Below are 13,368 nucleotides of genomic sequence, written 5' to 3' on the forward strand. Positions count from 1 at the left end.
GAAAACAATGGGGTCAAGTCATGACATAAGCGATCTTAAGGTCAGAAAGTCGGGAGTTCTGGAAAGGTGCCAGTTTCGATGAACGTTCAAGTTGATTTTTCCAAGTCAGAGTTCGGTTTTTTTCAGGATTTCCCAGTTGTCTGGAACGCGTCATAAGTGTTTTACCTAGGCGCACTAAACTTTTATTTTGAAACATCTTTCTCGACGTCACGGGGGAAAGGTGTGGCCCGGATGTTAAACACGCCCACCACAAATTGGTAACCAATCACAGACTATTTTATTCTGGCCAATGAGTCGATTGAGGCTTTCGCGCCGTGCGTTTTTTTTTTTTAGACGGATCGATAAAGAATTTATACCTGTGCTTTTCTCATACGTTAACAATGCCGTATGCTAACCAGCCAATCACAGAATTAACGGATGAGAATGTTAAATTTGTCATAGAGAACACGGATCTGTCGTGAGTAACCATATAAATTAATTATACAAACGTTAGCTTGCTAGTGAACGAGCTCGTTACGTAGCTTGTGAGAGCGTAGCCAGTGCAATGAATAGCTGGCGCCCGCTGATACTTAATTAATTAAAATAACTACAGCATGACATATGTCCATGTTTTAATATTTCTGTATGCACGTCAATGATGACGCAGCAATGGAATATTAGACAAAATCATGTGTAAAGTTACATAGCGTTAGGTCACTAGTTGGCTTGCTGGGAGGGAGCAGCCGAGAGACGGGTTGCCTCCCACGATGTAACCAATGTATGTTCCAACATACTTTTGGTAATTCAGTGTATGTGGACACCTGCTTGTCGAACAACTCATTCCAAAATCATGGATGTTAATATGGAGTTGGTCCTCCTTTTGTTGCTAAAACAGCCACCGCTCTTCTGGAAAGGCTTTGCACTACACGTTGGAACATTGCTGCGGGGACTTGCTTCCATTCAGCCATGAGCATTAGTGAGGTCAGGCACTGATGTTTGGGGATTAGGCCTGGCTCACAGCTGGTGTTCCAATTCATCCTAAAGGTGTTCAATGGGTTTGAGGTCAGGGCTCTGCGCAGGCCAGTCAAGTTCTATCACACCAATCTCGACAAGCTATTTCTGTATGGACATCACTTTGTACACGGGCATTGTAATGCTGAAACTGCAAAAGGCTTTCCTCCAAGCTGTTGTCACAAAATTGAAGCACAGACTTGTCTAGAATGTCATTGTATATTGTAGCATTAACATTTCCATTCACTGGAACTAAGGGGCTTAGCCCAGACCATTATACCGCATCCACCAAACTTTACAGTTGTCACTTTGCATTTAGGCAGGTAGCATTCTCCTGGCATCTGCCAAACCCAGATTCGTCCGTCTGACTGCCAGATGGTGAAGTGTGATTCATCACTCCAGAGAACTCGTTTCCACTGGTCCAGAGTCCAATGGCTGCGAGCTTTACACCACTCCAGCCAACGCTTGGCATTGCGCATGGTGATCTTAGGCTTGTGTGTGGCTGCTTGGCTATGGAAACACATTTCATGAAGCGCCCGACGAACAGTTCTTGTGCTGACGTTGCTTCCAGAGGCAGTTTGGAACTCGTAGTGAGTGTTGCAACCGAGGACAGACTATCTTTTCCCACTTCAGCTCTCGACTGTCCCGTTGTCAAATAAAATATTTTGTGAGCTTCTGTGGCCTACCACTTTGCGGCTGAGCCGTTGTTGCTCCTAGACGTTTCCACTTCACAATAACAGCACTTCCAGTTGACTGGGGCAGCTCTAGCAGGGCAGACATTTGACAAACTGGATCCTTTGATGGTGCCATGTTGAAAGTCACTGAGCTCTTCAGTAAGGCTGTTCTACTGGCAATGTTTGTCTATGGAGATTGCATGGCTGTGTGCTCGATTTTATCGAGCACACTGTATACCCACGGCCAGAGGAATGGTGTGTTATTTTGTAATGTTAAGGGACAGACAAAGTATTATGTGAGGGAGTGTCACTTATTGTTATCCATTAGAATTGACCCTGCTATTCTCTGTCTCAGGCCAAAGAGTGAATAGTCAGATTGAGGAGGATGAGGTGCAAGCCCCATTTGACCCATATAGCAAATATGAGAGGTACATAACATGTCTGTTATGGAGCATTTAGGGTGTGCATCATCAGCAGGAATGGGCACGGTTATTCAAATATTCAAACAGACATTGGTATTCGATTACTTGGGAGAGTATTAATTTTTGAGGAGAACAAATATAGGCTTATTTAACAGTATAAGGGCTTTTTCTAAAATGTAATCAATTTCTACACAGTGCCTTTGTAAAGTATTCAGACCTCTTGACTTTTTTCACATTTTATGTTACAGCCTTATTCTAAAATTGATTTTTTCTTAAATAATTCCTTAGCAATCTACACATACCCCATAATGTCAAAGCGAAAACAGGTTTTTAGATAATTTTGCTAATTTATGTCATAAATTCAACTGATTGGACATTATTTGGGAAGGCACACACCTGTTCTGTCAACTGTGGGACCTTACATAGACATGTCAGAGCAAAACCAAGCCATGAGGTTGAGAGTTGTCTGTAGAGCTCTGAGACCGCATTGTGTCGATGCACAGATCTGGGGAAGGGTACCAAAACATTTCTGCAGCATTGAAGGTCCCCAAGAACACAGTGGCCTCTGTCATTCTTAAATGGAAGAAGTTTGGAACCCTTCTTAGAGCTGGTCGCCTGGCCTAACTGAGCAATCGGGAGAAGCGCCTTGGTCAGGATGGTGACCAAGAACCCGATGGTCACTCTGACACCGCTCCAGAGTTCCTCTGTGGTGATGGGGATAACCTTCCAGAAGCACAACAATCTCTGCAGCGCTTCACCATTCAGACCTTTATGGTAGTGGCCAGACTGAAGCCACTCCTCAGTAAAAAGGCACATGACAGCCCATTTGGAGTTTGCCAAAAGTCACCTAAAGACTCTGACCATGAGAAACCAGATTCTCTGTTCTGATGAGACCAAGATGGAACTTCTTGGCCTGAATGCCAAGGATCACGTCTGGAGGAAACCTGGCACCATCACTACGGTGAAGCGTGGTGGCAGCATCATGCTAGTGGGATGTTTTTCAGCGGCAGGGACCGGGAGACTAGTCAGGATCAAGGCAAAGATGAACAGAGCAAAGTACAGAGAGATCCATGATGAACTGCTCCAGAGTGCTCAGGTCCTGAGACTGGGGCGACGGTTCACCTTCCAATTAGACAACAACCCTAAGCACACAGCCAAGACAACGCAGGAGTGGCTTCAGTACAAGTGTCTGAATGTCCTTGAGTGGCCCGGCCAGAGCCCGGACTTGAACCTGATTGAACATCTCTGGAGAGGTGGCCTCCCGGGTAGCGCAGTGGTTAATTTTTTTTTTTTATTTTTTTTATTTTTCACCTTTATTTAACCAGGTAGGCTAGTTGAGAACAAGTTCTCATTTGCAACTGCGACCTGGCCAAGATAAAGCATAGCAGTGTGAACAGACAACACAGAGTTACACATGGAGTAAACAATTAGCAAGTCAATAACACAGTAGAAAAAAATGGGCAGTCTATATACAATGTGTGCAAAAGGCATGAGGAGGTAGGCGAATAATACAATTTTGCAGATTAACACTGGAGTGATAAATGATCAGATGGGCATGTACAGGTAGAGATATTGGTGTGCAAAAGAGCAGAAAAGTAAATAAATAAAAACAGTATAAAAACAGTATGGGAATGAGGTAGGTGAAAAAGGGTGAGCTATTTACCTATAGACTATGTACAACTGCAGCGATCGGTTAGCTGCTCGGATAGCTGATGTTTGAAGTTGGTGAGGGAGATAAAAGTCTCCAACTTCAAAGATTTTTGCAATTCGTTCCAGTCACAGGCAGCAGAGTACTGGAACGAAAGGCGGCCAAATGAGGTGTTGGCTTTAGGGATGATCAGTGAGATACACCTGCTGGAGCGCGTGCTACGGATGGGTGTTGCCATCGTGACCAGTGAACTGAGATAAGGCGGAGCTTTACCTAGCATGGACTTGTAAATGACCTGGAGCCAGTGGGTTAAGGGCGCTGTACTGTACTGCAGCGCCAGCTGTGCCATCAGAGTCCCTGGGTTCACGCCCAGGCTCTGTCATAACCGGCCGCGACCGGGAGGTCTGTGGGGCGACGCACAATTGGCCTAGCGTCGTCCGGGTTAGGGAGGGCTTGGTCGGTAGGGATGTCCTTGTCTCATCGCGCACCAGCGACTCCTGTGGCGGGCCAGGCGCAGTGAGCGCTAACCAAGGTTGCCAGGTACACTGTGTTTCCCCCGGCACATTGGTGCAGCTGGCTTCCGGGTTGGATGTGCGCTGTGTTAAGAAGCAGTACGGCTGGTTGGGTTGTGTATCGGAGGATGCATGACTTTCAACCTTCGTCTCTCCCAAGCCCGTACGGGAGTTGTAGCGATGAGACAAGATAGTAGCTACTACAACAATTGGATACCACGAAATTGCGGCGAAAAAGGGGTAAAAATTCAACAAAAAAAATAAAATAAAGAACATCTCTGGAGAAACCTGAAAATATCTATCCAGCAACTCTCCCCATCCAACCTGAGGGTTTGCAGAGAAGAATGGGAGATACTCCCGAAATACAGGTGTGCCAAGCTTGTAGTGTCATACCCAAGAAGAATCATTGCGGTAGTCACTGCCAATCGGTGCTTCAACAATGTACTGAGTAAAGGGTCTGAATACTTAAGTAAATGTATATATCAGTTTTTAATTTATTTATATAAATTAGCGAACATTTCTAAAAACTTGTTTTTGTTTTGTCATTGTGGGGTATTATGTGTAGATTGAGGGGGAAACATGTTTAATCAATTTTGGAATAAGGCTGTAACAAACGTGGAAAAGGTCAAGGGGTCTGAATACTTTCCGAAGGCACTGTATGTGACGATGATACATAGCCTACAAGGATAGACTGTGACATTCAACACATGTTGCGACCCATAGAGTAAGTCACTTCTAGTTTACACACATTTCGGTCAATCAAAGCAGCGCTACAGTCGGTCTCCATGTGTAACAAGCGAAGTGGGAGATTAATAATCAATGCAAAATAGAATTGGCTAAATGAGAAGTAGGCGGCTACAATGCTCAACCAACAGGTAGGCCGTTTCATATGGAGTTCTTGTAGACCAGTACGGGGAGCACAGCAAACTTTTCTCAATAACTTAGATGGCTACTGTAGCTGGCTAGCTTCTTTAGGTACAAAGATTTGATGCAGTCAAAACATGCACTACCAGATGGTATGATAACCTATGGCAGCAATAAGTTTGCCTAACTAGCGGGAGTCGGTTTGGCTACTTTCTCTCCCTCCGTGCACAGACTGCCACACACACTCGCCCATGCTCCTCTCTCGCCCCACCCTTCTGCTGAAACAGATAGCAGATATCTGAAAAAACATATGATTTGAATGGTGGTGAAATCGATTAAAATACCCATCCCTAATCATCAGTGTCCATTCCTATGATGACAATACCAGTATGTGATAGAGGTTTTGATTGTTACAGCAGTATGTGATGATAAAGATGGCAGCGACGTCACGGTTAATTTCTGTTGTCTCAAACTTTTGCAGGTTCTATTACAATGTGGAGACGTGTGGCTCACTGCGACCTGAGACCATCGTCATGTCTGCTTTGGCAGTGCTGAAAAAGAAACTGAGTGATTTACAGACCCAGCTGAGCCACGAAATCCAGAGTGACGTCCTCACTATCAACTGAGACCTGCCGTTTTAGCCAGTCCTACAACATTGAGACTTGGAGAGCAGATCCAGTTGCAAATCAAACTTTTTGGATGACAAAAAACCTGATGTAAGCAGGAAAAAAGTTTATTCAAGAGCTCGCCAACTGAAATCAGCAGTTTTTATATCGTCCACCACATTTTTTCCTTTCTCTTCGTTCTCTGTTAATATTTGTCCTTTTTGTTGAAGTTGTTTACTGGAATATGTTTTGAATTGTTTATTTTGTCTACCGAAAGAATAAACTCAAATTTTCATCCAGATTGAATGTGCTTGCCTTTGAATGTAAATAAGGTGATGAATGCGAGCATAGGTGAGCAGTCACTGATGTGGGACTAAATTCTACAAAGAATATTCTAAATGCAAACAAGCCCTATATACCTTCTCTTGCAAAGTGGTCTCAGAACATTTCGTATTATTCTGTATGTAAATCTGTCCATCCATTTCGTATGTTACAATTCAAATGTCTTGTGGCTTACGTTAGCTAGGCTAGGGTTTAGGGTTAGTAGTTGGTTAAGGAAAGGGTTAGCTCACAATAAGTATTGCAAAAAAAGTAGTAAGTACTTGCTAATTAGCTAAAAAGCAAAAGTTATCCAAGAGATTAACACGCAACCTTTGCGTTACACTCCTACCAACCACCCTGCTTTAATTTTTGCCTTAAACTTTGGTGGCGTTTTCTAAACGAAGCATAAGATTGTATACTACCCAAATAAAGTACATTTCGGTTTCAACTATAAATCCTACAAACATGATACTACTGTTAAAGGTTTCAGATAAAGGTGTCAGTGACTACTGCGGATCCCAACAACCTCTGTCCCCCTGTTGGGGAATAAGTGATTTTAAAGTGTAAGTGTGATATAATGTGTCAGTTATTGTTCTAAAAATAATTAACATGTGCAAATTCCCATTGGAGCAGGGTTTGCGCATTGTGCCATTTCTTAATTTTTAATCTTACAGAAATGATATACATATGAGGAAGTGGCGGCTGGTGGGAGGAGCTATTGGAGGATTGGCTCATTGTTACGCTGGAATGGGTTAAACACCAAACGTGGAAACCACATGTTTGACTCCTTTCCATTTACTCCATTCCAGCCATTACAATGAGCCCACCCTTCAATTGCTACTCCCACCAGCCACTGATAGGAGAACGCTGAAGCCTCTACCTATTATCAATTTATGTAAATATATACTTTACTATTAATACTTTTTACAATGTTCACTCCACTACATTCCTAAAGAAAATAATGTGCTTTTTACTTCTTACATTTTCCCTGGCACCCAAAAGTACTGGTTATATTTTGAATGCTTAGCAGGACAGGAAAATCCCTGGTCATCCCTACTGCCTTTTATCTGGCTGACTCACTAAACACAAATGCTTCATTTGTAAATTATGTCTCAGTGTTGAACTGCCCCTGGCTATTTGTAAATGAATAAAATATGAAAATCGTGTCCTCTGGTTTGCTTAATATAAGGAATTTTAAATTATTTATACTTTTACTTTTGATACTTAAGTACATGTAAAACCAAATACTTTTAGACTTTTACTCAACTATTTTACTGTGTGACTTTCACTTGTGTCATTTTCTTTTAAGGTATCTTAACTTTTACTATGAAAATTGTATACTTTTTCCACCACTGATTTAGCCACGATGCTCCTGTACTGCAAATGTCTGAGTGATGGAACACTATCATCCCGGAAACCCGATAACCACTCCAATTCGTATATTGACCCACAGATAACACAATCTGAATTGCACTCTGCACTGCCCTTTCCCACCTGGACAGAAGGAACACCTATGTGAGAATGCTGTTCATTGACTACAGCTCAGTGTTCAACACCATAGTGCCCACAAAGGTCATCAATAAGCTAAGGACCCTGGGACTAAATACCTCCCTCTGTAACTGGATCCTGGACTTCCTCCCTCTGCAACTGGATCCTGGACTTTCTGACGGGCTGCTCCCAGGTGGTAAGGGTAGGCAACAACACATCTGCCATGCTGGTACTCAATATGGGCGCCCCTCAGGGGTGCGTGCTTATTCACATCCTGTACTCCCTGTTCACCAATAACTGCGTGGCCAAGCACGACATAAACACCATCATTAAGTTTGCTTACGACAAAACGGTGGTAGGCCTGATCACTGGAAATGATGAGACTATAGGGAGAAGGTCAGAGACCTGGCAGTGTGGTGCCAGGACAACAACATCTCCCTCAATGTGAGCAAGACAAAGGAGCTGATCGTGGACTACAGGAAAATGAGAGCCAAACATGACCCCATTGACATCGACAAGGCTGTAGTGGAACGGGTGGAGAGCTTCAAGTTCCTTGGTGTCCACATCAAGACAGTCGTGAAGAGAGCATGACAACGCCTATTCCCCCTCAGGAGACTGAAAAGATTTGGCATGGGACTCCAGATCCTCAAAAAGTTTTACAGCTGCACTATCGAGGGCATCCTGACCAGTTGCATCCCCGCCTGGTATGGCAACTGCTCTGGATCCGACTGTAAGGTTCTACAGAGGGTAGTGCGTAAGACCCAGTTCATCACTGGGACCAAGCTTCCTGCCATCGATGACCTCTATACTAGGCGTGTCAGAGGAAGGCCTAAAGAAATGTCATAGACTCCAGTCACCCAAGTCATAGACTGTTCTCTCTGTTACCGCATGCCAGCGGTACAGGAGTACCAAGTCTAAGTCCAAAAGGCTCCTTAACAGATTCTACCCCCAAGCCATAAGACTGCTGAACAGTTAATCAAATGGCTACCCGGACTATTTTCATTGAGCTCCTCCTCCCCCCTCCTCCCAGCTACTCGCTGTTTATTAGCAATGCATAGTCACTTTACCCATACCTACATGTACATATTACCTCAACTACCTCAAATTACTTGTACCTCTGTACATAGACTCGGTACCTGTACACCCTTTATATAGCCTTGTTATGGCTATTTTATTGTTACTTTTTTTACCTTAGTTTATTTAGTAAATATTTTTGTAACTCTATTTTTCTTAAAACTGCACTGTTGGTTAAGATCTTGTAACTAAGCATTTCACGGTAAGGTCTGTCTACCTGTTGTATTTGGCACATGTGACAAATACAATTTGATTTGAATTTAAGCGGGGAGAAATGGCTGTGGCTCTGGTGGCTGAGGTCTCTGATGATCTTGGCCTTCCTTTTGAAGGTGTCCTGGCTTAGCTACAATACTACCACAATAATAGTTGACAGCAACTATTGCCCCTGACAAGACCACTAGATTGCGCTGTAGGGCTACTACATCTAGCCACAAAGGTATAAACGTAAACAGACCATCAGTCCCGACCGTGTTGCCTCACCCCTATGTATTGACCATTGAGAGGCTTTGAAGTTACCTTTCAGCCATATTGGCACTCCCCAGTAGGAGCAGTCCTTCATAGGAATCAGTGGAGAATTCTACAGTATTTCAATCAGTGGAGGCTGCTGAGAGGAAGACAGCTCGTAATAATGGCTGGAATGGAGTAAATGGAATGGTATCAAACACATGAGAAAAAAAATCATTTGTTTGATACCATTCCATTTACTCCATTCTGGACATTATTATGTGCCGTCCCCCCCTCAGGAGCCTTCACTGATTTGATTAAAGGCAGACTCAGCAATATTTATTTTATTTTTAATTTCACCTTTATTTAACCAGGTAGGCTATTTGAGAACAAGTTCTCATTTGCAACTGCGACCTGGCCAAGATAAAGCATTTCAACAACACAGAGCGACACATACAACAACACAGAGTTACACATGGAATAAACAAAACATAATCAATAATACAGTAGAACAAACGAAACAGAAAGTCTATATACAGTGAGTGCAAATGAGGTAAGATAAGGGAGTTAAGGCAATAAATATGCCATGGTGGCAAAGTAATTACAATATAGCAATTAAACACTGGAATGGTAGATGTGCAGAAGATGATGCAAGTAGAGATACTGGGGTGCAAAGGAGCAAGATAAATAAATAAATAGTGTATGGGGATGAGGTAGGTAGATAGATGGGCTATGTACAGGTGCAGTGATCTGTGAGCTGCTCTGACAGCTGGTGCTTAAAGTTAGTGAGGGAGATATGAGTCTCCAGCTTCAGAGGTTTTTGCAGTTTGTTCCAGTCATTGGCAGCAGAGAACTGGAAGGAAAGACAACCAAAGGAGGAATTGGCTTTGGGGGTGTCCAGTGCGATATACCTGCTAGAGCGCGTGCTACGAGTGGGTGCTGTTATGGTGACCAGTGAGCTGAGATAAGGCGGGGCTTTACCTAGCAGAGACTTGTAGACAACCTGTAGCCAGTGGGTTTGGTAACGCGTATGAAGGCGAGGGCCAACCAACGAGAGCGTACAGGTTGCAATGGTGGGTAGTGTATGGGGCTTTGGTGACAAAACAGATGACACTGTGATAGACCGCATCCAGTTTGTTGAGTAGAGTGTTGGAGGCTATTTTATAGATGACATCACCAAAGTCAAGGATCGTTAGGATGGTCAGTTTTACAAGGGTATGTTTGGCAGCATGAGTGAAGGATGCTTTGTTTACGATATAGGAAGCCAAGTCTAGATTTAATTTTGGATTGGAGATGCTTAATGTGAGACTGGAAGGAGAGTTTACAGTCTAACCAGACACCTAGGTATTTGTAGTTGTCCACATATTCTAAGTCAGAGCCATCCAGAGTAGTGATGCTGGACAGGCGAGCAGGTGTAGGCAGTGATCGTTTGAATAGCATGCACATAGTTTTCCTTGCGTTTAAGAGCAGTTGGAGGCCACGGAAGGAGAGTTGTATGGCATTGAGGCTCGTCTGGATGTTATTTAACACAGTGTCCAAAGAGGGGCCAGAAGTAAACAGATTGGTGTCGTCTGCGTAGAGGTGTACCAGAGAATCACCAGCAGCAAGAGCGACATCATTGATGTATACAGAGAAGAGAGTCAGCCCGAGGATTGAACCCTGTGGCACCCCCATAGAAACAGCCAGATGTCTGGACAACAGGCCCTCCGATTTGACACACTGAACTCTATCAGAGAAGTAGTTGGTAAACCAGGCGAGGCAATCATTTGAGAAACCCAGGCTGTCGAGTCTTCCAATAAGAATGTGGTGATTGACAGAGTTGAAAGCCTTGGCCAGGTCGATGAATACGGCTGCACAGTAATGTCTCTTATCGATGGCGGTTATGATGTCGTTTAGGACCTTGAGCGTGGCTGAGGTGCACCCATGACCAGCTCTGAAACCAGATTGCATAGCGGAGAAGGTACGGTGGGATTCGAAATGGTCAATAATATGTTTGTTAACTTGGCTTTCAAAGACCTTAGAAAGACAGGGTAGGATAGATATAGGTCTATAGCAGTTTGGGTCTTTTGAAGAGGGGGATGACCGCGGCAGCTTTCCAATCTTTGGGAATCTCAGACGATACGAAAGAGAGGTTGAACAGGCTAATAATAAGAGTTGCAACAATTTCTGAAGGTAATTTTAGAAAGAGAGGGTCCAGATTGTCTAGCCCGGCTGATTTGTAGGGGTCCAGAGTTTGAAGCTCTTTCAGAACATCAGCTATCTGGATTTGGGTAAAGGACTAATGGTGGGGGCTTTGGCGGTTTGCTGTGGAGGGTGCCAGGCAGTTGACCGAGGTAGGAGTAGCCAGGTGGAAAGCATGGCCAGCCGTAGAGAAATGCTTATTGAAATTCTCAATTATAGTGGATTTATCGGTGGTGACAGTGTTTCCAAGCCTCAGAGCAGTGGGCAGCTGGGAGGAGGTGCTCTTATTCTCCATGGGCTTTACAGTGTCCCAGAACCTTTTTTAGTTAGTACTACATGATGCAAATTTCTGTTTGAAAAAGCTAGCCTTAGCTTTCCTAACTGCCTGTGTATATTTGTTCCTAACTTCCCTGAAAAGTTGCATATCAAGGGGGCTATTCGATGCTAATGCAGAACGCCACAGGATGTTTTTGTGCTGGTCAATGGCAGACAGGTCTGGAGTGAACCAAGGACTATATCTATTCCTAGTTCTACATTTTTTTTTTTTTTATTTTTTTTTTTTGAAAAGTAGTTTTTTTTTTCAATTTAAAGTTTTATTAAGTTTTTGTTTTTCAATCAACCAACAAAACACATTCCACATTCACAGATGTGACAGGCTTTAAAAAAATAAAAAGTCAAAAAATAATAGTACATTTGAAAAAATAAAAATACAATTAAAATGAATGATAAAGTCAAATAAAAGCATTTATTTTTCTTAATCTATATATTTTCCTTGGTACATATATATACCTACATACATACATACGCACCTATACACACACACACACACACACACACACACACATACGCACACCTACTCAAAAACTAAATTAAAATAAAAACACACAAAAAACAACAACATATAACACTTGCAGCAGCACTATCAAGGTTCTTAGCAGCTATTTCAAGCATTCGCTGAGACGACGGGCCAATAATTCGTTTTTAGGTTTTACAGTACCTTACACAAAATGTATCTGCGCATTTCCCTAGTCACCCCGTTCACTCTGTCCAGTTTGAAATATAGTTGAATAGTGGGGACCAGAGTCTATCAAACTTGGGCTGTCTCTTGTGGAGGTCATAAGTGAGCTTTTCAAGAGGAAGAAAGTCAACAATCTGGTCAAACCACATTTTAAATGTAGGGGGGGTATTAGAGGCCCACAATAGAAGAATACATTTCTTAGCAAAGTATGTAATAGTCATAAGCACATTTTCTCTGTCAGGATCAAGAACAAAGTCCTGCTGGGCATTAAGAAGATAGATACACGGGGTCATATCAAACTGTACCTCTAGTATTTTCTGTGCAGCAGTATGTACAGATTGCCAGAATCTGGCAATCTCCCTACAGCTCCAAAATACATGCATATAGGTTCCACATTCAGAGGTACATCTTTTACAGTTAGGAGACATATCTGTTTTCATTCTATGGAGTCTCAAAGGAGTATAATAAAATTTGTACAAACATTTGTAATTAGATTCTTTCATTTTTACACTGGTAGAGGAGCAGTATACCCTGTCGCAAACCTCCGCCCATAACTCATCACTAATAGTCAGACCAAGGTCCTTTTCCCAGATTATTTTCAAAGGAGTAAAGGAGGAGCTTCCTTTCTCAGAAAGGAGTCTATAAATGTAGGATATTTTGCCTTTAATGGATTGTGCTGTGACAAGAAGGGTTTCAACTTCGTTCAACTGAGTTCTAAACCTCCTCTTGGAGGTAAATGAGGAAATTACATGTCTAATTTGAATATATTTTTAAAGAATGGGGTCTTGGCACATCGAATTCACTGCAGAGCTCTTGAAAGGATTTCAGTGTAGTGGTTTTCTGATGAAATAGGTCTGAAAAGGTCCTGATTCCTAGAGTATGCCAAAGATTAAAGTTGGCATCCCTCAGGGCTTTTGGCAAGTCTGGGTTGCCTACTATAGGCGAGTGAGAACATATTTGGGAGGAAATGCCCAGGTATTTCTTACAGTCCCTCCACGCTAGTAGGGTGCTGTAAATCGCAAAGGTTTTGGCTATGTTGCCCACTTCACTAAAGTTATTAATGAATATAATTGAGCTTAAGGGCAATGAACCACAGGATTGGGCTTCTATCTGAATCCACGTTGACT

At 42.9% G+C, this 13,368-nt stretch overlaps 1 long non-coding RNA gene across 1 annotated transcript; it reads left to right on the forward strand.

Annotated features, from left to right (window-relative positions):
- Positions 1–147: 147 nt before the first annotated feature.
- Positions 148–6,016, forward strand: LOC118396122 (uncharacterized). Its single transcript, XR_004828129.2, has 2 exons — positions 148–457; positions 5,592–6,016. It is a non-coding gene; the product is annotated as an uncharacterized LOC118396122 (long non-coding RNA).
- The last annotated feature ends 7,352 nt before the right edge of the window (positions 6,017–13,368 follow it).

The sequence above is a fragment of the Oncorhynchus keta genome, chromosome 17 (assembly GCF_023373465.1).
Source record: "Oncorhynchus keta strain PuntledgeMale-10-30-2019 chromosome 17, Oket_V2, whole genome shotgun sequence".
NCBI classification, from domain to species: Eukaryota; Metazoa; Chordata; class Actinopteri; order Salmoniformes; family Salmonidae; genus Oncorhynchus; species Oncorhynchus keta.